At 51.2% G+C, this 19,665-nt stretch overlaps 1 protein-coding gene across 12 annotated transcripts in view; it reads right to left on the reverse strand.

The window, feature by feature from the left end:
- Nucleotides 1-19,665, reverse strand: part of Camta1 (calmodulin binding transcription activator 1) — a 772,653-nt gene that overhangs the window by 348,010 nt on the left and 404,978 nt on the right. The gene's annotated exons all lie outside the window — the stretch shown is intronic.

A 19,665-nucleotide genomic window follows, 5' to 3' on the forward strand; every position in this document is an offset into this window, starting at 1 on the left:
GCAATCTTACTTTTCTGGTTCAATGCAATTTTCAGAACAATTATTGTTAAAGACATTCACTTGGAGGTGATGTTAGTGCAGGTGTCTGTGGGGCCCGCCAGCCTGAGCAGAGATGGACCAGGAAGGGAAGATGAGAAAGAGAGGGGACCCAGCCCTGGGTCTGAGGGAGACTTTGGCAGCTGCAGCAGCCTTGGACGACGGGAAAGTGTTTTCTGAGTGAGTCTCTTCAACACAGCTCTTTCTAGAGGGGCACTTGTGACTCATCAAGCATGCAATCCTGGCTTTATTATGAAGGATTTTTTTTTTAAAGAATGCTATCTCAAATCTAAATGACACAGTGGCTACTTGATTCTAAAATAAATTCTAAAATAAATATGCAAGAAATTTTCTTTATTCTAAACTATGATTTATAAAAGGTGCAGGTCAGAGTTATGGGGATCTCAGATGAATGGGGACTGTTAAGCCCTCAGGACCCCTGTGCCCCTGTGAAGGCCCTAGGACCAGTTTTGTGCTTATTATTCTGTATTGCTTATGCTCAGACACTTTTTGCTGGATTTTTCAGTTATGTGAAAAGTCACCCACACACCCCTTTTCCTGTTGCATCCAGTTTCTACAGGATTCCCAATGAACCTGGGATCTGACTCCATCAGGAAGAACCTACGCTTCAAAGCAAAATGAGACCAACTAAGAAGAGGCGGGAAATCCTGAGCCTGGGTGGGGAAGGGACCCCCGCCCACACACGCTGCCATGACCTGGCTCCACAGTGTACTGAACTGGCCTGAGTCCCTCCGTGGGGTTCAGGTGGTGCTGCCCACCAGGGAGGAGATGCAGGTAGAGGGTATAGGTGCCTGGGACATGGTGGCCAGCGTCCGACTCAGGGGAGCAGCTGGCTCAGGGCGAGCTTGGGAACTCTCCAGTCCGAATCCGGCAGCCGCAGGAAGCAGATTGCCCAGACTATAAACAAGTGGGAGAATTCTAGAGGAAGCTGGGATTAGTGGGCGGCCGACCCCTCCCCTGCTTGCTTCATGCTGAGTCTCATGCAAGATATTGGCCAGGGGGAGACACTGCTGACCATGCTCTCTGCAGGTCAGCGGCCAGGATGATTTTAATCCCATTTCCAGATTTACAAGCCCCTTTCATACAGAGAAATCAAGTCATGGCTTCCCATACTCTTTACTGTGAAAAGTGGTATTTTCTAAAAGGCCAATCCATGACAACGTGGAAGTCAGCAGGGAACCCAGGTCTCTTCACCTCCAACCCATAATCTGAATCACAGTTTTCAGATTTTGATTTTTGGTATCAGGCCCAGAGAGGGAAAGGTACTTGCTTAAGGTCACACAGTAAGTCAGTGGAGACCAGGTGCAAAGTCAGGGGATCTGCTTCCATCACACCAGCACTTCGCTGAAGCAAGTGCCCTTTCCCACACATCGCTGCAGGAGGACCAGTCGTGGGTCCAGAAACCCTTGGTCTAGCTGGCAGTGGGAGGCTGGCCACTGAGGGCTGTTCCTGAACATTTTGGTGACTCCCATCTGAGCGCGTTAGGGACACTCACAGTGCATCTGAAATGGTTCCCGAGTGCCTTCCTGGGGTCCTGGGTCAGGGATCCGGGAGGCTCCGAAGCCTAACACAATGCCTGGCATGTCTTTAGTGAAGGTTTGGGGGCGAACAATTGAACAGGTAGCTATTGCAGAGTGTACTGGGAAACCCCTGAGCGATGCCAGGGGAAAGATGAAAGTACTCGATTTTGGTCATCATGGGCCTTTTGGGAACAAAACCCTAGAATTTTCCCTGTTACAAGTGACAGGAATTCTGTTCCTGCTGGTTGGAAAATACACCTGTGTGGACACATTCCCAGGAGAGAGGGCTGCATGCACCGTGAGAGACAGTTAAGGGTCCCCTTTCAACAGTCACAGTCCCTCAGAGCAGGCAGTCCACTCCTGGGAGCCCCAGAGTCTGAGCAGGACCCAGAATGGCTTCTCCAGAGCAGAGAAGTGTCTCTGTGTCAGGGACACGGGTCCCCAGGGGGACCTTGCTTCTCCCCGGAATGCTAAACCAGAAACGCAGCCCAGCTGCTGCACCGAGGGACCCTGCCTTCTTTGGGGGGCTTTGTCCTGTCCCTCCCAGAGGAAGTCTACCTGCACACTAGCTGGCAGCTGGCCGTCCAAGGACTTCCCGAGTCGTCCCTGAGAGTCCTTCCCTGGGAGTCTCCTCCAGACACTAGCCTGAAAGCAAGTGAAAAGTCTTTGCAATGGTCTTTGTTTATTTCAGACTACAAATTGTTTGACTTGATTTTATTTCAACCCAAAGGATTGCACCGTATCACACTATAAACACATACTGAACTGTCACTGATAAGGGTGACAAGCGGGTGCAGCGAAGGGGAAGAGTGGCCAACACTAAATCAGAGGGACACTGCTTCCCGCCACAGCGAAGTGCCTGGAGCTAGACGTGCCCTCCCTCGCAGGCAGCCACGAAACCAGGCAAAAACCTCTGAGGCTGCTGTTTTTAGGCACTGTGATCCTGCAAGAAGGGAAATACAAGCCCCGCCTTTGCCTGGCTTCCTGGACATCCCACGGGGAAATGGGGCACAGCAGCCTCTTTGATTGAAGAAGGCAAACATCAGAGTTTGGGGCTGCGGAAGTGAAGCAGCTAGAACTTGCAGGCCTGGGCTCTGGAGAGAAGGAGACTGTGCAAAAGGAAGGCCCTGGAAGTCTGCTTAGATGTTCCCTCGAGGTGCGTGGTTGAGGGCAGAGCTGCCCATGTGCAGGACATCCATACTGCTGGAGCATTGAAAGCAGGGCAGAGAAGCAGGAGGTCATGCAGGTGGGGCGCCTTTAAATTCCAGCCTAGCCAGAATCCTTGCTGAGTACCTGGGGCATTAAGACTCCAGAAAGGACCACACCCTAACGTAAAGACCAGAACCTACAAGTAGAGGCAAAATCAGAATAGATCAAGCCTACCAGAGACTCACACCAAATCTTACCAAGTCAAAAGGGTCTGCCAGGAATCAACCACCTGCCCTCACAACCTTTACACGTTTTGCTGAATGACAAAACTCAGCGCCCTGTACGGAAAACAACGTAATCCAGGCACATCTTCCAAAGTATTTAGAATAGAGCTATCCCACATTCACAGCAGCGTTCGCCAAGGACTGCAAGCCCAGGGCCCTGGCACGCTCGCCCGCTGACTTTGGAGCAAGCGTCTGTTAGGGGTTCATGGAGAGGCCCACAAGGCGAGGCACTGAGGGCAGCAGCCAGCAGACAGCTAGACCAAAGCTCTCCATCTAACAGCTCCTGAGAAATTCCCAACAACCTAGGGGTGGCCCGAAGGAGAATTGTGCTCCCATGATACCTGAGGTGATTACTGCCCTGGTAGCAGCTTCTCAGCTCAGTTTCTGACCCCCAGCCCACAGAAATGATCGGCAGCTAAGTGGTCCTTGGGTTAGACTGCTACGTTTGGGGCAACTTGTTACACGGCGATGCATAACTGATACACCCTGCTTTACTTTCTTGATGGCACGGAGTAGCCCCGAGCTTTAGCTGTCCATTGTCAGTCCTCTGCTCCTGGTAAGCTCCACAGGGACCTGGATATTGTCTGTCTTGTTCATTTACGAGCCCCCAGGAACCAGAGCCATTCCATAGCAAGGACTCAACAAATATTGATTGAGCAGATGAATACATTTCATAGAGCAGACCTTCCCCAGGTGGCTGTGTGAATCACGAGGATGAACACCTGGAAGCCACCTGGATTGTGCTGCTTCGTCTACTCTCCCAGATTCGCAGAGGCGTCAACTGTCCAGGCAGCGGGGTGCGCTCCCTGGACTCCGCACAGCTCCAGCGTGCAGACCCCAAACAACACACCCCCCCGAGGGGTGCAGTCTGCTGCAGAGGAAAAGTTCCGGTCATGAAATCCTGGGGCTGACTGAAAGCTCAGAGCCGGATATGCGAGGCAGACACGGGACCTAAAGGGCCCCCTGACGGTGCTGGGCATGCCCACGGGCCAGGCCTGCCCTATACACAGTGCCCATCTAAACCCCAACTCCGAGAGGCAAGTGCCATCATGATCCCCGTTTTACAGACCAGAACACCAAAGCAAAAGGAGTTCAACCACCCCTCAGGCCACACGAGAAGCACGTGGTGGAGGTGGCATCTGAATGCCTGAAGTCTGCGGCAAGCCCGGCCCCTGGCACCACATGATGACTGACAGGCAGCAATCAGGAGGCTGGGGGCTCCTGGGGTTCATCAGGGTGTGGAGGAGGGAGTTCACACCAGGATGATGGGGGCCGGCTGGAGTGGAGGGGAGTCTGGGGTGATTGGAGACCAGGAGAGCTGGGGACACACTTGAGATCAAGCACGTTGGCCTTGGAGGTCACCTGGGACTGGGCTGGTCCTTGGCTCAGGCTCAGAGGCCCCATGTGACTTGTGGTCCCTGAAGGGGACAGTCTTCTTTTCATTTAGTTCATAAGGCTCAGATGAAATCACATCCACTCATCAGTGTCTGAGAAGAAACCACGGCTCCAGGGACCAGGAAGCAGCATGACTTAGTTCTCTCTGGGAGTCCACAGCAGAGCAAGGGTCTGTCAATTAAGGCTTGGGGCAGATGTGGCCGTGGAAGCCCTTTCTCCACAGGGCTGGGCTTGCTGAGGAACATGGATGAGCAGGCCACTGGCAAGGCCACCTGTCCCCTAAACACTGCTGCTCTCAGCCTCACCCTGGCCCTTGGACACCTTCCATGAAAGCCAGTTCAACCTCTGGAGGAGCCAAGGCAACAGCACATGTCTGCAGTTCCATTACATCAGAGAACTGATGCATGGCCCTCTGCACAGTCCCCAGACACTGACCCTTGGCAAAGGTTAAACTGCGTAAGTCCTGGGGGCCACTCCCTGGCTGAACAACAGCCCATGCAAAACCCCAAGGAGGGAACCCCTCAACACCGGGAGCCTCCCTCCTCTGCCCAGGCACCAGGCACCTGTGCTTCAGGGGTGTGATCTGGGTTGCTTCTCTACTGTACCCTGGGCACAGAAGCAAGGATCACTCCGGGCTTGGGGCGCCACCGTGTTTCCCAGGAGACCTGCCATGGCATCTCTAATTGCGCTTGAGCAGGAGGGAAGGCAGGGCGGCTAGCCTGAGCAGGGAGAGGACCGCAGCCACCAAATGCTCACTGTACAAGATCTCCTGACAGCTCCAAAGAGCCCCGTGGCCGAGGGCACTCAGCTGGTGCCCCGGGCAGGCACGGGGAGGCTGCCGTCCGCGTCCTCAGGGAGCCCCGGCAGCTTGACCGTCGAGCGTCAGCAGGGCCAATCCATGCCCAGACACCCCCACAGAGGAGCCTCGGCACTGTCCCCAGGCCTACGACACCTCGCACCTCACTTCCAGCAGATGAAAGCTGACCACTGCATTAGGAGGCTGGGCGAGGAGCAGATTCCCCAGGACGCAGGAAAGCAGACGACAAGCGCAGCGGAGGGAGCGGGATCCGGGGACGCCCTGGCCGGGCCCGCAACACTCTGGTGCTCCACCAACCTGGGCTGGCTCACCTGGAGCACTAGGGACACGCCAGCCCCAGAATGGCGCCCAGGTGTGGGGGCGCAACTCCCGCTGCTCCACAGCCCATGCGTCGCGCCTGCTGCAGGGGAGGGTGGAGGCCTCACATGGCCAGCTGGTGTTCAGTCCAACCCACCCCAGGAGGAAGTGCGGATCCCTGGGAGGCAGCAGGAAAATGGCCATGGAACTTAGCCTGGGCTTCCAGACTCCCAGCACCCAGCAAGGTGGCTGCTCCCTGGGGGCCCAGGATTCCCTCCCCGCCCTGCAAACTGTCTGGTGAGAAACGGGAGGCGGTGCAGGCGCTGGGGCTCCAGGAACTCCCTCCTGTGTCCTAAGGGGAGGCTGTGGGGCGGGACAGGAGGCTGACCAAGCAGCCGTCCTGAAGGGCGGCCATGTGCAGTCCTGAGCCAAGCCGCCAGGCCTCCTCAGTGGCTGCAGGGCACATGTGTGAGCATGTGTGGGTCACGGGCCGGGAGCAAGAGGAAACAGAGCAGCCCTTGGTGATGTGCAAAGGCCACAGGAAAAGTCAATCGGAGATCAATTCAGAAACTTAAGCCAGAGCTGAGTTTGAGATTCCACCTCTGAGCACTGGGAGTCCGCCACCATTCAGACAGTGACCGAACCTTCAGGCCAGGAGGGCAGGCTGGGAGCAAAGCCTAGGGGGTTTAATATAGCGTCCAGCTTCTGCAGAGGGTCCCAGCAATTTCCATGGAGAACCGCAAGACGCACATTCATGGATGCTGAAATCCAAGGTGGCTCCGAGAGATGGCTGAAGGTTGGCTCTGCCTGCTGAAGTTCGTTCACAGAACTCTTTCCTCACGAGACTTAGGACACCAGGGCGCTTCTAAATTGGTCCCCAGGGAAGACCCTGTCCAACAGGCCCTCCCTCCAGCCCCACCCGGAGGCCTCGGAACAAGCTCCGCTGCAGCAATTCAATCTCCATACATTTCGTTTTTAAAATATTTCATTTCTGGCCACCCGTCCTTAGATCGCCGATTTGATTTAGTTTCTATAAATGGATTTTTCATAGTGTAGGTGGAAAGTATATTTAATTTTGAATTTCTGCAAACTAAAATATTCAATATAAACGTCAGAGTGTGTTTGCGCCACGCAGCCTCCTTGCGAAACAGGCCAGCTTTCGGACGGCACACGCGCCCTGGAGCAGTCTTCTCGCTGTTCCCACTCACAGGACCCACCAAAACAGCCGCAGCTGGCATCCAGTCCTCCCGCTTCCAGACAGCTGGAAAGAGGCATGCGCCCCAAGGGCTCCCTGGGGTGACAACCAACGCTGTCTGAGGCAGAGCCGTCGTGGAATGGAACAGCCAGCTGCCCTGTCCATCCGGTCACCACCCTGAGGCTAAGCTCCCTGCCCAGGGACGAGATCTGTGGAACGAGATCTGTGGCCGGGGTGCATCGCGGGAGCTGGAGAGCGCAGTCAGCGGAGGGTTAAACGCACCTTCGACGTGCACCTCCCGGAGACCCCGCAATGGGTGTGGTGGCAGCAGAGGCTGTGCCCTGTGGGAACACGGGATGACCCAGCGTGGACTTCCTGGCTCATGTCGAGCATCCGACTGCCCTTCCCTGACGAGGCAGCCCTGCCAGGAGGAAGCCGGGGAGAGCAGGACCCCTCCCGCGTCGCCCTCTCCAACGCCGAGGCCGGCGCTCTGCTCCTGCGAGGCTGGGTGCCAGGAAGGCCCCACTGAGGGAGTGAAGACCAAGCAGGAGGGAGCCCAGGCCACGGGCAGCACCCCCAAGGCAGAGCCTCAGGTACCCCACAGGCCTCCCCGCCAACCTCGCGCCCACAGCACTGCCGCTTCTACCATGGCCATGATTTGGTCAAAGCACCATGTGTTCTGGGCGACTGTCCACTCGGCAGCACGTTCGGGTGCCCTTCACACGTTCCTGCTCTGCCTCCTGGTACAAGTGGCTTACCAACCAGGCGGCTTGAAACAACAGAAAGTTACCATCTCACAGGCCTGGAGGCCAGAGTCCAGCTCCCTCTGAAGGCTCCAGGGAGGACCTCGCCTGCCTCTTCCAGCTCCGGGGCTGCTGCTGTTCGCGGTGCGCTCACCGTGTGGACCAGCACGCCAGGCTCCCGCCTTCCTGCAGGCTCCTGCCTGGGCGTCTGTGTCCAGATATCCCTTTCTTATAGGTCACCCATCATTAGACGAGGACCACCCTAAAGTGTGGCCCCTCTTGAGTTGATGGAGTAGATCTGCAAGGACTGTAGCCTCAAACGATGTCGTATTCTGAGGCTTGCGTGGATGTCTTGGGAGAAGACGCCGTTCCACCCGGTCACTCGTGGTGCCCGTGAAGCTGGGGCCAGAAGGCACAGCTGAACTCCACGCCCACCATCTGCAGTGCTGAGAGCCCCGCCCTCCTTTACGGAGGAGGAAACTGAGGCCTGAGCAGGGTAATCAACTTGCCTGAGGCCTCGCTACTTGTAAGTGGGGAACTGGGGGTTCACCGAGGCCTTGCTCTTTCCACTCAGCCTCAGTGGCCCCCCAAATCTCTTACTTTGTTGGCTCTCAGCAGGCGTCTTTGGGATCATTTGGGACCTTTTACAGTCTGAGCCTAACAATCTTGACCTTAGCCCAGCGGCTCTAACTACCTTCTGCTCTTATAGAAAAGTGCTAGTTTCCAAAATGCCCCGCGGAGCGACAGTTCGGTTCTCTAACCTCGGTCACACCTGCACCTGCCCACCAGCCCTTCTCAGGGAGATGGACACAACGTGACCCATCTGAACGTATGTCACTCCAGCCCAGAGAGACCGATCACAGAAGAGGCAGCCGCAGAGCCTCAGGGGCATCTCCCAGTACCTCCTGGAGGCCCAGAGCTCCAGAGGCTGCCCTGGAGCTGTGCAGCCTGTGGCGCACCTGGGCCCGCCCTCCGCCCTCCTCCCCCTTCGAGATCCCACCACACGCTCATCGCCCTGAAGGGCTTCCCTGGCCCCCACCGTGGACCAGGTGTCCTCAGAACCCAGCACAGTGCTTGGCACACCGCAGGCTCCATCTGCACGTCGACCCTCCGGGGACCCTACTTCCACGTCAAAAGACAGGCCTGTGAACGTTGGGCTTAGTGAGGAGACACGGCGTGTCTGGAGCTGGTTCACTCAGGCACGTGTCCCTTCGTGTGATATTGAGGAGGTGATATTGAGACCTTGCCCTTGAGTATCTGTTCAGAGGGGCCCCCAGACGGGAGGGCCCTGGGAGCACCCCGTGATCCGGGGCCCAAGGCAACCATGCTTGGCTAGAGCACTGTGGTCAGGGTCGCACACAGCCACAGGCTCCCAAGCGCGTCAGGACAACCCATGGTGAGTGTCTGCCACTTGTTCAGTGGCTGTGGTGGACACCCAGGGATGGAAGTGAGCTGCCTGAAAACCATCTGCTGGGCACCACGCAGCTCTGTCCACTAAGCAGGACATCTCCTCTCTCTAGGACCCATGGCCATTGGGGCCACCGGGCCTGAAGGAGCCTTGGGCTGGCACCATGGGGGCTACCAAGAACACTGCAGGAGAGCCTGCAGGAGCAGGTTTCCAAGAGGGCTGCTGGGAGGTGTCTCCTCCCCACCCACGTGTGACTAGACCACAGGCTTTCACCCGCCATGCCACCCCTCCTTGCTTGATTGCTGTTATTGGGTCAGGACATGTGCTGAGCCCTGAAGAGTGCATTCATCAGGTGGAGAGGAGAGGGAAGTGTTCACAGCAGAAGGAGAATATATATGTGCAAAGGCCCTGTGGTAGGCACAAGGTGAGCTCAAGGAGCTGAAGGAGCCAGGTAGGCTCAGGGCAGGGAGAGCCTGTGGCACAGGATGTGCAGGGAGGACACTAACAACGAGCAGCGTTAGTGAAGGACTTACTCTGCAGTCAGCTCGCTCACAAGCACTCTGCCCATGTTAACTTGAGTCCTTCTCAATACAATCCCTAGTTCACAAACAGCAAGAGCAGCAAAGACAGAAATTGTGCTTGTGTGTGCGGGGCGAGCTACGCACACTGTCACTGGCTCCCCTCAACCTCGGAAGACAGGACAGCGTGTGGAGCCTCAGCGGTACACGCTACAGCTGGACATGGCCAGGTAGCAGGGCAGGTCAACTGCCAAGGAGCTGGGGACTCCAGCACAGGCTTGGACATGACTCCTGCCCCTCTTACCCTCTCTCTGCTCTTGTGTAATCACTCACTGCACAGCTACAGGTGGGGACGTGATGGTCCACCAGCTCTGTGCCGAGCAGGTGGGCTGCGCCCAACTCCTGCCCCCAGCACTGCACAGAGAGCTCCCCCAACACGGACGGGGGCACATCTTGTCACCTGTGTCTTTGTGAAAAGCTACATCTGCTTCTGGTGGCCCAGGGCAACAGATCTGCCCCCTGCCATCCATGCTGGCAACAGCGCCTCCTCCTCGCAGCCGGGTCCCTCACCCCCTGCAGCTCCCCAGGGAGGGCGGACCCCTCCCCTCCAGCCCCCCTGCACAGCGCCTTCTAGGGGAGCGGAGAGAGCGGAACGCGAGGCCAGAGGTGGCTGAGGCCCAGGTTTCCGGTAGAGAACGCCAGGGAAAAGCGTTCCAGGAGGGCGAGAGGAGCCGCTAGCAAGGCTCCTGAGAAGGACGAAGGCCACCCAACGGCCGCGCCACTGGTCTGCAGCTTTGCTCTTCTGGATCTGGGGGCAGTTGTCAGAGGCAGGAGCTCTGGGGAGTGAGAAGGCAGGTCGTGAGGAGAGAGAAGCACAGGCCCCGAGTGGCCAGGCCAGCCCAGAGTCTGTCTCAGCCACCGCAGAAGCAGGAGCGGCTGCCAGGAGGCACAGGCCGTGGGGGCTGCAGGACCCTGGGAAGGCCAGCGGCACCCTGCCCCCAGGGAGCTCCTCTCCAGCGCTGGGTGCTCTGCCACCTTCCACGCGTCGGCACACCCACACGAAAAGAGCCCCTTTAAGTTCTTCTGTGGGAAGGTGAAGCCACTGCCACCCTCGACTGTGACATGGAGGGCCGGAGGGCCCTGGGCTCCCAGAGCAGCCGGACAGACAGCCCCGGACCCGGCGGCAAAGGTTCAGACGGGGACAGAGTCCCATCCCCACACAACTGGCAAGAAGAGGGTTGGTTCTAACCTGCTGCAGTAGGACTCTGGGTTTCGACTCCTGAATCACAGGCGCACACACAGAAATGCCCTTCTCCCTCCCCCACAGCCACCACCCAAAAGACAATGACAACGACAACAAAAACACGGATTTAAAAGATTTAGCAATGATAATTTTAAAACCACTGAATACCCCAAGAAATTCAAGCTGGTAAATTGAATGGACAGTGATATTAAAATATTTCATTAGATACTTTTTATGCTAAATTAAGCTGCTGCAATTATATTGATATTCACAGTCTGCATTAATCTAAAACTATTTTACTACTTTTTCTAATTTAGCATGATTAATCCTTTCATTTAAGAACACACTCACTTTAGCGTTTTGATTGTTTTCCTATTTTGCTGCTTTGACTGGTCTTTGCCTGAATATTTAACTCACATGGATTCCTATTCCAGGGGAGAATCCAATTTTTCAGGACATTTACCCACCTGCGAATAAGGTTTTAGTCTTGTTTCTGCAGCAATTATTTTCTCCATGTGGCAGAGCAGGCCTTTGACATATTAACTGTAAAGCGCCTCGATTTATTAAATATATACCTACAACCTTGAAGCCCAGAAGGCCATTTTTTAAAGAGATTCTTGAATTGGTTTGCAAGATTAATATTCTGCCTAGTTATAAAGAAAAAAGTTACAAGTCTGTGTTTTAAAAACTGAAGTAACGTCTTTAATATTGCTTCTGCTGCCAGGAGGGGAGGGGGCGTCAGGGACCCCGCGTTCAGGTGGAGACAAGCTGGCTGCTCAGGAAAGTGGGACCTCCATGTTTGCCAGCGCTAATCATTTTTCCACAGGAAGTTCATCGGTGGAATCATTCATTCTGTTTGTAGAGGATTTGGCTCTTCAAGTCAAAACAAATGTCTCACATTTTGGATTCTTGTTAACAAAATATTTGTGTTTTGCTGTTCAGCAGTTCCCTTCTAATTTGGCTTTAATATTAATAAAAAAGAAAAAAGTGTACACGGTACAGGGCCAATTTCTTCCTCCAAGACGCACCACGCCGTGGTAGTATCCGTTGCTGAGACCATTGCCCTCCATCCAGACACCAGGGCCATTAGTCCACGGAGGACCCCGTGAAACACTTCACACGGAAACCGCCCTTACATGCTAGATGGAAGACGCACAGCCACAGGGGAGGGAAGCTGAGTTCCAATCCCGCCGCCCGCAGGTTGGGTCCATTCGTGCCATTTATCACACAGGAAGAAGGTGACAGAGTGGATTACGAAGCAGTCACCTGAGCAGTCACTGCAGGCCCGTGCCACCGGGCAGTTATCATGGAGCCTCCCCAGGAAGGGCCCGCTCTGAGGCTCTTCTTGATACTGCGGTGCCCTGAGGCCACCAGGTCCTGCCACATGGCACTCAGCACCATGACGCCAGAGTGCAGCTGCTTCTGCAGAATCAGAAACTGTTGCCAACCCCAGGGATCCCAGAGCGGGACAGGAAGGGCTTAGCACAGGAGCGGTGCTCGGAGCCCGCCCAGCCCTCCTGAGATGAGCCCAGGGGACGCCGACAGGATGAACTCTCCAGGGTTCCTTCCTGGTGAGCACAGTTCAGAGAACCAGGGATCTGGGTGGAGATTTGTGTGGGGCCAGATGTCCACGTGGGCAGGAGCATGGCCGTACTCTAAGCGGAGAGACCTTCACTGGGTTGGGTTGGGTTTGTTTTTTAAGGCATCTCTGACATGAGCAGGAATAGAGCATCCAAGCAGGCCGACAGGCCTGAGCTCTCCACAGCCACCAGCAGGCGCTTTCCTGGCGCAGTCCACGTCCCCCCTCTGGGCCTGCCTGACGCGGAGCCACTCCCCACCCTCCTTGAACCCGGGCCTGAGATAGGAAGGGTCTCTCTGAGCAAGTCCTCCCTGGCCTGGGGTCCTCCATCAGTGCCAAGGCTGTACCTTGGGCTTCCTCTCAGTGCAGGAAGAGGTGGGGGACAGTCTCCGAGTCCCGCTCCTGCCTTGACTCAGGCATCTTAGCATTCGAGTCACAGCATCCCAAAGTCTCACACTGTGGGCTTCAGAAGTACCAAAAACAGATGCTGGAAGAGCGCCTGGCCGGTGCGGGGAAGCGGGGGGAGGCCAGGAGGTTCTCTCTGCAGAAACCTGACCATTTTGCTCACGGTGCTCTGACAAAGCTCAGAGCTGCTGCGAGCAGCTGCTCCTCGTGCCAAGCTGCTTGACATTCTGCCGGGAAGGTAGCTGCAGCTCTGGAAGGATGACTTGTGTGACATTGACAGGTTTCGGGGCTGCCGGTCCCCTGGTTTCTCTGCTCCAATACCCGGGCCATCTGTAGCCTCTCACTTCCTAAGCCCAAAACCCAGAAGGTTCAAACTGAACAGGGACAAGAAACCAATCACAAAGGTAAAAGCAAAAGGGAAGGGGAAGGAAAAAAAGGGAGGGGACCACCTGTTTTGAACAATGCAGCAGCAGCCCCTCCCATCTGAACCCAAGCCCCACCCTTCCCAGCCCCCTGCAGCCGCCTAAGTGATGTTTTCAAAACAGCAATTAGATGGTGAGGCTCCCCTTCCCACCACCTCCCACTGTCTCCCTTTGTTCTCAGGCAGGATTCCAGAGCCTTCCACAGCCCTGCAAGAGGCTCATGCCCACTCTTCTCTCATCACTGCCCACCTCTGGCTCCATACTGCAAGGCCTCCGCTGGGCCTTCAGTCCTCCTCCTGCATTCCCCACCCTCAGGGCCTCTGAATGTGCTGCCCTTCTGTCTGCTGCTGGTCCCCTTCTCCTAGTGGCCTTCCCCACCCCCACTAGCTGCCCATCTCCGCGAAACCCCTCTTTGAATCAAGGAGCCATGATTGAAGTGCAAGACATCCGACTCACAAGTTCAGCCTCCTCCTCCAACTCCAATCATGGATTTTCAAATTGTCTTTCTGTTCCTAATCGCGCTGGCTTTGGGTTCATTCATTCTAGAAAGATTTGCTGATCACCTTGCAAAGGGCCAGGAGGGGTCATAGAAGGGTCTTGGCCCTCACGGAGCTTCCAGTCTGGTAGAGGAGACACCGTTTAGTCTTCTAATTGCATAAGAGAACCATGGTGCCATGAAGCTAACGTACAGACACGAGGCGATCTCACAGCAGAAGAGCCTGATCTATCTGGGGATTGGTTCTTTCACAAGCTCAGTAACCTTGGCAATTATTTAACAACCTGGGCCTTAGTTTCTCATCAGTGGAACATTGCAGGGGGTTGCAAAGTTGAGATAATGCACGACAAGCACTTAGCATAGTAAGTAGTAGCTTCCATTTTGATTTTCTTACTGCTGTTGTTAAATGGCTGAGTGGCAGATTGGAACACTTCTGTCTACAGTAACGCCCAGTACAAACCAGGGTGAGTTCCACAGTCTTTTCTATGAGCTAGAGGAAAGCACAGCACATGCACCCAAGGGATGTGGTCCAGGTGGTCTTTGCTGAACAAAAGGTTTCACCCATCCTAAGTAGCCTGCCCTGAGCAGTCAGGTGTGGCAGACACATTTGCTAATAAACATCACTGGTGCTGCTACAAATAAGCACGGTCTTTCTGGAGGATGACCTAGCAGCACCTACCCAATTTCTAAGTGGATATACCCTTGAACCCAGCATTACCAGTTAATTTCTAGGAATATACCCAAGAAAACAAGTGAACACATATGAAAACCCTGGTAAGTCTTCAAATAAACATTTGCTGAAGGACTGCTGAATAGACACAAGGATGTCACTCACAGCATGACAGGTGACAGCAGGAGTAATGCCCAGTACCCAGGGCAGTGAACAGGTTAGGTAGGTGAACTCACACAGAGCCATTTAAAACTCTTTAAGTCACTTAATATGGAGTTATTTCAATGCATGCTAGTGCATACAACAAAAGCCCACATTTCAGTAAAAATCAGTGTCCGAGGATGGACATCATGGACTGTTTTATCAGTGGAGAATTCAGGGTGGATTTAATGTCCCTCACTTTTCTGAGTCATCTGAAGTTTTTTGCAATGAGTATATATTCATTTTGAAACAATCAAAAAGGGAAAGTTGTTTTTATTTTGAGGAGGAGGAGACAGAATAGGAAATGATATATAGTTCCTGCCATCTGCCATGGGAGCCTTCTTGGGAGCCTTCTTCTTAGTCTAAGAGGCAAGTCAAGAATGAATATGAGACAAGAATGGCTCTCTCTCTCTCTCTCTCTCTCTCTCTCTCTCTCTCTCTCTCTCTCTCACACACACACACACACACACACACACATACACACACACACACACACACACACACACACAACCATTAATGGGAAGGCTAATTTAGTTCCCTAGTCCCTAGTCTGTCTCTTAGGAAAGTACAGAAACTGAGACCTGTAATCTGCATCCTTGGAAATCCTGCTGGATGACATCAACATCCTCTCCTGGTTACTGCAGCTTTAGATGAAGTACTAAGATCATGTAGCATAACTCTCATAACTTTAATTTTTATGAATCTATTTAGCGAGTCAGGGTTCTTTGCATGTTTTATGTAAGTTTTAGGATTGCTTTGTCAATTTATATAAAAAGCCTGAAGAGGTTTGTGTTGGGAGCGCACTGCAGTCGCTACAGATCAATATGGAGAAACCTGCCACCTGAACACCACTGTGTGTTGCCATCCATGCACATGGTATACCTCTCCACTCAAAATCTTCTTCAGTGTCTCTCAACAATGTTTTACAGTGTCTGATGTATAGGTCTTACAAATTTTGTTAATTTTATCCTAAAACATCTTAAGTTCTTATGCTATTGTAAACTACATATTACTTGACCTTTATTTTTCAATTGTTCATTGCCAATCTATGAAAAAGCACTTTTTAAAAATATTGGTCTTGTTCCCTGTGATCTTTCTAAATTCATATTCTAGATCCAGTAATTTTTTTTCACAAATTCTTTGGAATTTTCTATGTCCCAGGAGAGTCTCGCTACTTTCTTCTCATATTCACCATTGTCTCTTTTCCTTATTTGTTTGAAACCTGAGAACAATTTAATTTTGCACAAAAATCTCTCAATTTGACACAACATATTCAACATTAGACAACCCATATTGCCAAAACAAAGCCCCTTCGCCAAATGAAAGTTAAGAAAAGTGTGTCCGTCTATGCCTGTTACACCAACAGTGTCTGTGATCCTACTTGCTAGGGGGTGTCTCATATTGAGGGAATCATCACCCTGGCCTGTGGGATAAGCCATCATTCTAGACCAATATTTCAGACCACAGAGCAGCCACAGCTGCATGGCCTTCTGGTGCCAGGACCTCACCCCATGTGACACTGCCGTGCCCCCGGGCCCTCTGGATCTCTTGGATGAGCAGGGGAAAGGCTTCCTCCACACCTTGCCATGTCTTGGCTGAGGTCTCCACAAATGGGACCCCCAGCTTTGGGTCAGGGCTGCCGCATGAGAATCTCCAGCAGTGGTCATAAGGTCACACGTGTTGCCCACCAGGACCAGGGCTTAGGTGTGGCAAGGACCCCAGGTGGCCCACATCTGCTGCAGCTGGGTCAGAGATGAAGGATTGTCAAGAGCAAAGACATCCAGCACACCATCACCAACTGCCAAGCACTGGTCACACAGGGCCCTGTGAGTTTCCTGTCCTGCAAGTGTCTAGCACGTGCAGAATATAGCCCCCGTGGTCCAGAGCCACCTCCTTCCAGCAGGAATCTCGGATAGTGGGGTCGTGATCCTGCACAAAGCACTGGTGGGTCGTCTGGATGGCTAATGCTCTCATGCCACACCATTTGCACACACCACTGCCACCTTGTACTCAGGCAGCTGCTTGCCAACACCCTTGCAGTGTGACCGGGCCTGGAGTCTCTCCTTTAAGGCCCAGGTCCAGGTCAAAGACATCAGGCTTTGTTGGCAGCTCCATGCCCCAAAATAGGCAACACAGGGAAGAGAGAACAGCAGGCTCTGTGTCTGAGGAAATCAGTGTGCAGGGAAGTTCCTCCTTGCCTTATTGAACTACCTAGGAGCTGCGGTCCAGGAATGACTAGAGGTGATGAAAGTGGACAGATTCACCATTTCCCAGTCTTAGGGGAAAGTGCAATCATAAGCTATTAAGTGAGATATTAGGTGTGGGTGTTTGCTATGTGCCCTTTATCAGACTGAAGAAATTCTCTTCTATTCCTAGATTGCTGAGATTTTTTTTTTTTTTTAAATCAGGAATGAGTATAGAAGCATGTCATTTTCAGTATCTTTCTTCTGCTAATAGAGCAAATCACACTGATTCTTTAATGTTAAGCCCATCTTGCACACCCTAATCAACCCCCTTAATCATGGTGCATTACCCTATCCACACATATCTCTGCATTCCACCTGCTAATATTCTGTCAAAGGTTTTCACAAGGTTAGTCTGTAGTGTTCTTGTAATGTCTTTGTTTTTCTTTGTTATCAGACATACTAGTCTCATGAAGTGAATGCAGAAGTATTCCACTGTATATTTTAAAAACATGTTTGCTAAGTTTAGCATTATTCTTTCCTCGAATGTTTGGTAATTCACCATGAAGGGCTTTTCTTTGTGGGAAGATTTTAAATTACAAGTTCAATTTCTTTAATAAATATAGAGCTATTCAATTTTTCCATTTCTTTTCATGTCAATTTGAGTAATTTTGATTTTCAAGAATGTATCCATTTCATCTAAGTTGCCAAATTTTCCACTGTAAAATTTTCATGATATTCTTTTACTATACTTTTTATATGTACAGTATCTCTAGTGATGCATCCTTTTTCATTTATGATAGTAATACTTTGTTCTTGTTTCTTGATCAGACTAGCTACAGACATCAATTTATTGATCTTTTTTAAAAAAATGTATTGATCTCTTCAAAAAGTGTATTGATCTTTGAAGAGAGATAGTTTTTATTTTATAAATTTTTCCCATTGTATGTCTACTTGCTGTATTATTGATTTTTATTTTTATCTTAATACTATCTTTTTTAAACTTACTTTGATTTTAATTATCTCATTATAACTTCTAAATGTGAAAGCTTAGGTCATCTTTTACATCTTTGTTCATATGAATTATATTCATTGGTTTTAAGGCACATAATACAAATTCTTATGTCCGAAAGTTTCTAAGATCTGCTTTAGTTGCATCACACACATTTTATATGTTGGCTTTTAATTTTCACTTATTTAAAGTATTTTATAACTTCTTTTGTGATTCTTTTCTTTTGCCCTCAGGGGTATGTTGTTTAATCTCCAAATATTTGGAAATTTTTTAGATATCTATTTGGCTATTTAATTCTAAATTAATTCAGTTACTATCAGAAAAACAGATAGCAATCATTATAAGTTTAATGAGATTGTTTTATGGCACCTTGGTCTGTATTAGTAAATGGTTTCCACGAAGCTGGGAAGAATGCATATCCTTCCATGGTCAGGTATTTGTTTAAAAAATGCCAGTTAGACTGATTTGGTTGACAGTGTTATTCTTCTCAGTGTCTTTACTGATTTGCTGCCTATACATTCTATTCACCACTAAACAAAGGGAAGTTGACATCTCTCACTTTAATTGTGAATTCATTCATCCCTTCCTTTGTCACTTCAAAGTCTACTGAAAGCTGCTTATTTAGGTGCGTGCCTCCGTGAGGACTGCTCTGCCTATTTATAGTCATGAAATGCCCCTCTTTATGATGAGTAGTGTTCCTTACCCTGGAGTCTCCTCTACTTGATAAATAGTCACGTTAGCATTCTTGTTAGCATCTGTGCACTCTGCCTTTTTTCTCCTCACTGGTTTGTGCCTTTCTTGTCAGAGTGTATTTCCTGGAAAGCATGTGACTGGGTGTTGCTTTACTGTCTCGTCTGATAGTCTCTAACTTTTACCAGGGAAGTTTGAGCCATTCACAGTTGATGTAATCATAGATAGAGCTGGTTCAACTCCACCACCTAGCTCTTTGTTTTCTATCTGTCCTGATTCATTTTCTTCTTTTCATAACTTGAGTAGTTTTGAGTATTCCATTTAATTGCCACTGTTGGCTTCTCAGCTGTGTCTCCTCTTTTTAGTGGTCATGCTCTGATTTGCAATATCTATATTTGATTACAGAATTCTACCTTCAAAAATGTCACAGCACTCTACCAGTCATAACGTGAGGATGCCACCTTCCTCTGCTTTCCTCTGTACTCTTGGTGTCACGTGTTTTGCTTCTATGTAGTTGTTCTTTAAGACATCAATCAAGTCATTTTCAGTACTTTATATTGAGGTATAATTTACACACCATCAAATTCACCCATTTAAAGTGTACTTCAGCCAGGTGCAGTGGCACAAGCCTACAATCCCAGCGACTCAGGAGGCTAAAGCAGGAGGATCACAAGTTCAAAGCCAGCTTCAGCATAAGCAAGGTCCTAAGCAACTCAGTGAGACTCTGTGTCTCAATAAAATGCGAAACAGGGCTGGGGATGTGGCTCAGCGGTTGAGTGCCCCTGAGTTCAATCCCTGGTACCCAAAAAATAAATAAATAAAAGTACACTTCAATGTCTTTCATATGTTGACAGCCATATGCAACCATCACCATAATCTCATTTGAAACATGTTCATCACCCCAGTACTCACCTCATGCCCACTAGCTGACGCCCGCCACGCACCCCTCCAATCCTGGGTAATTCTCAAGCCACTTTGTGTTTTTGGATCACCCTATTCTTGGCATTTCGTGTAACAGTGTCACATAATATATGATCTTTTATGACTGACTTCTTTCACTTAGAATAACATTCAGAAACTCATCCATGTTGTAGTATGTGGGAGTACTTCATTCCTTTTTATTGCCAAATATTTCCTAGTAGTTTCTACTCATTGGCTATTATCAGTGGTATTGCCATGAACATCTGTGTACAAGTTGTGAACACGTTCTCATTTCTCTTGAGCACATACCTGTGAGTGGACCACTGGGCCATGTATGAGCGCCATGCTCATATTCTGAGAAGCTGTCAAACTGTTCTCCATAGAGCACCACCACTCCCATGCCTGTCAGTCACATGTGAGGGTTGCAGACTCTCGACCTATAACAGTGCAAGCTTATCAG

Source organism: Sciurus carolinensis, chromosome 1 (genome assembly GCF_902686445.1).
Source record: "Sciurus carolinensis chromosome 1, mSciCar1.2, whole genome shotgun sequence".
Classification (NCBI taxonomy): domain Eukaryota; kingdom Metazoa; phylum Chordata; class Mammalia; order Rodentia; family Sciuridae; genus Sciurus; species Sciurus carolinensis.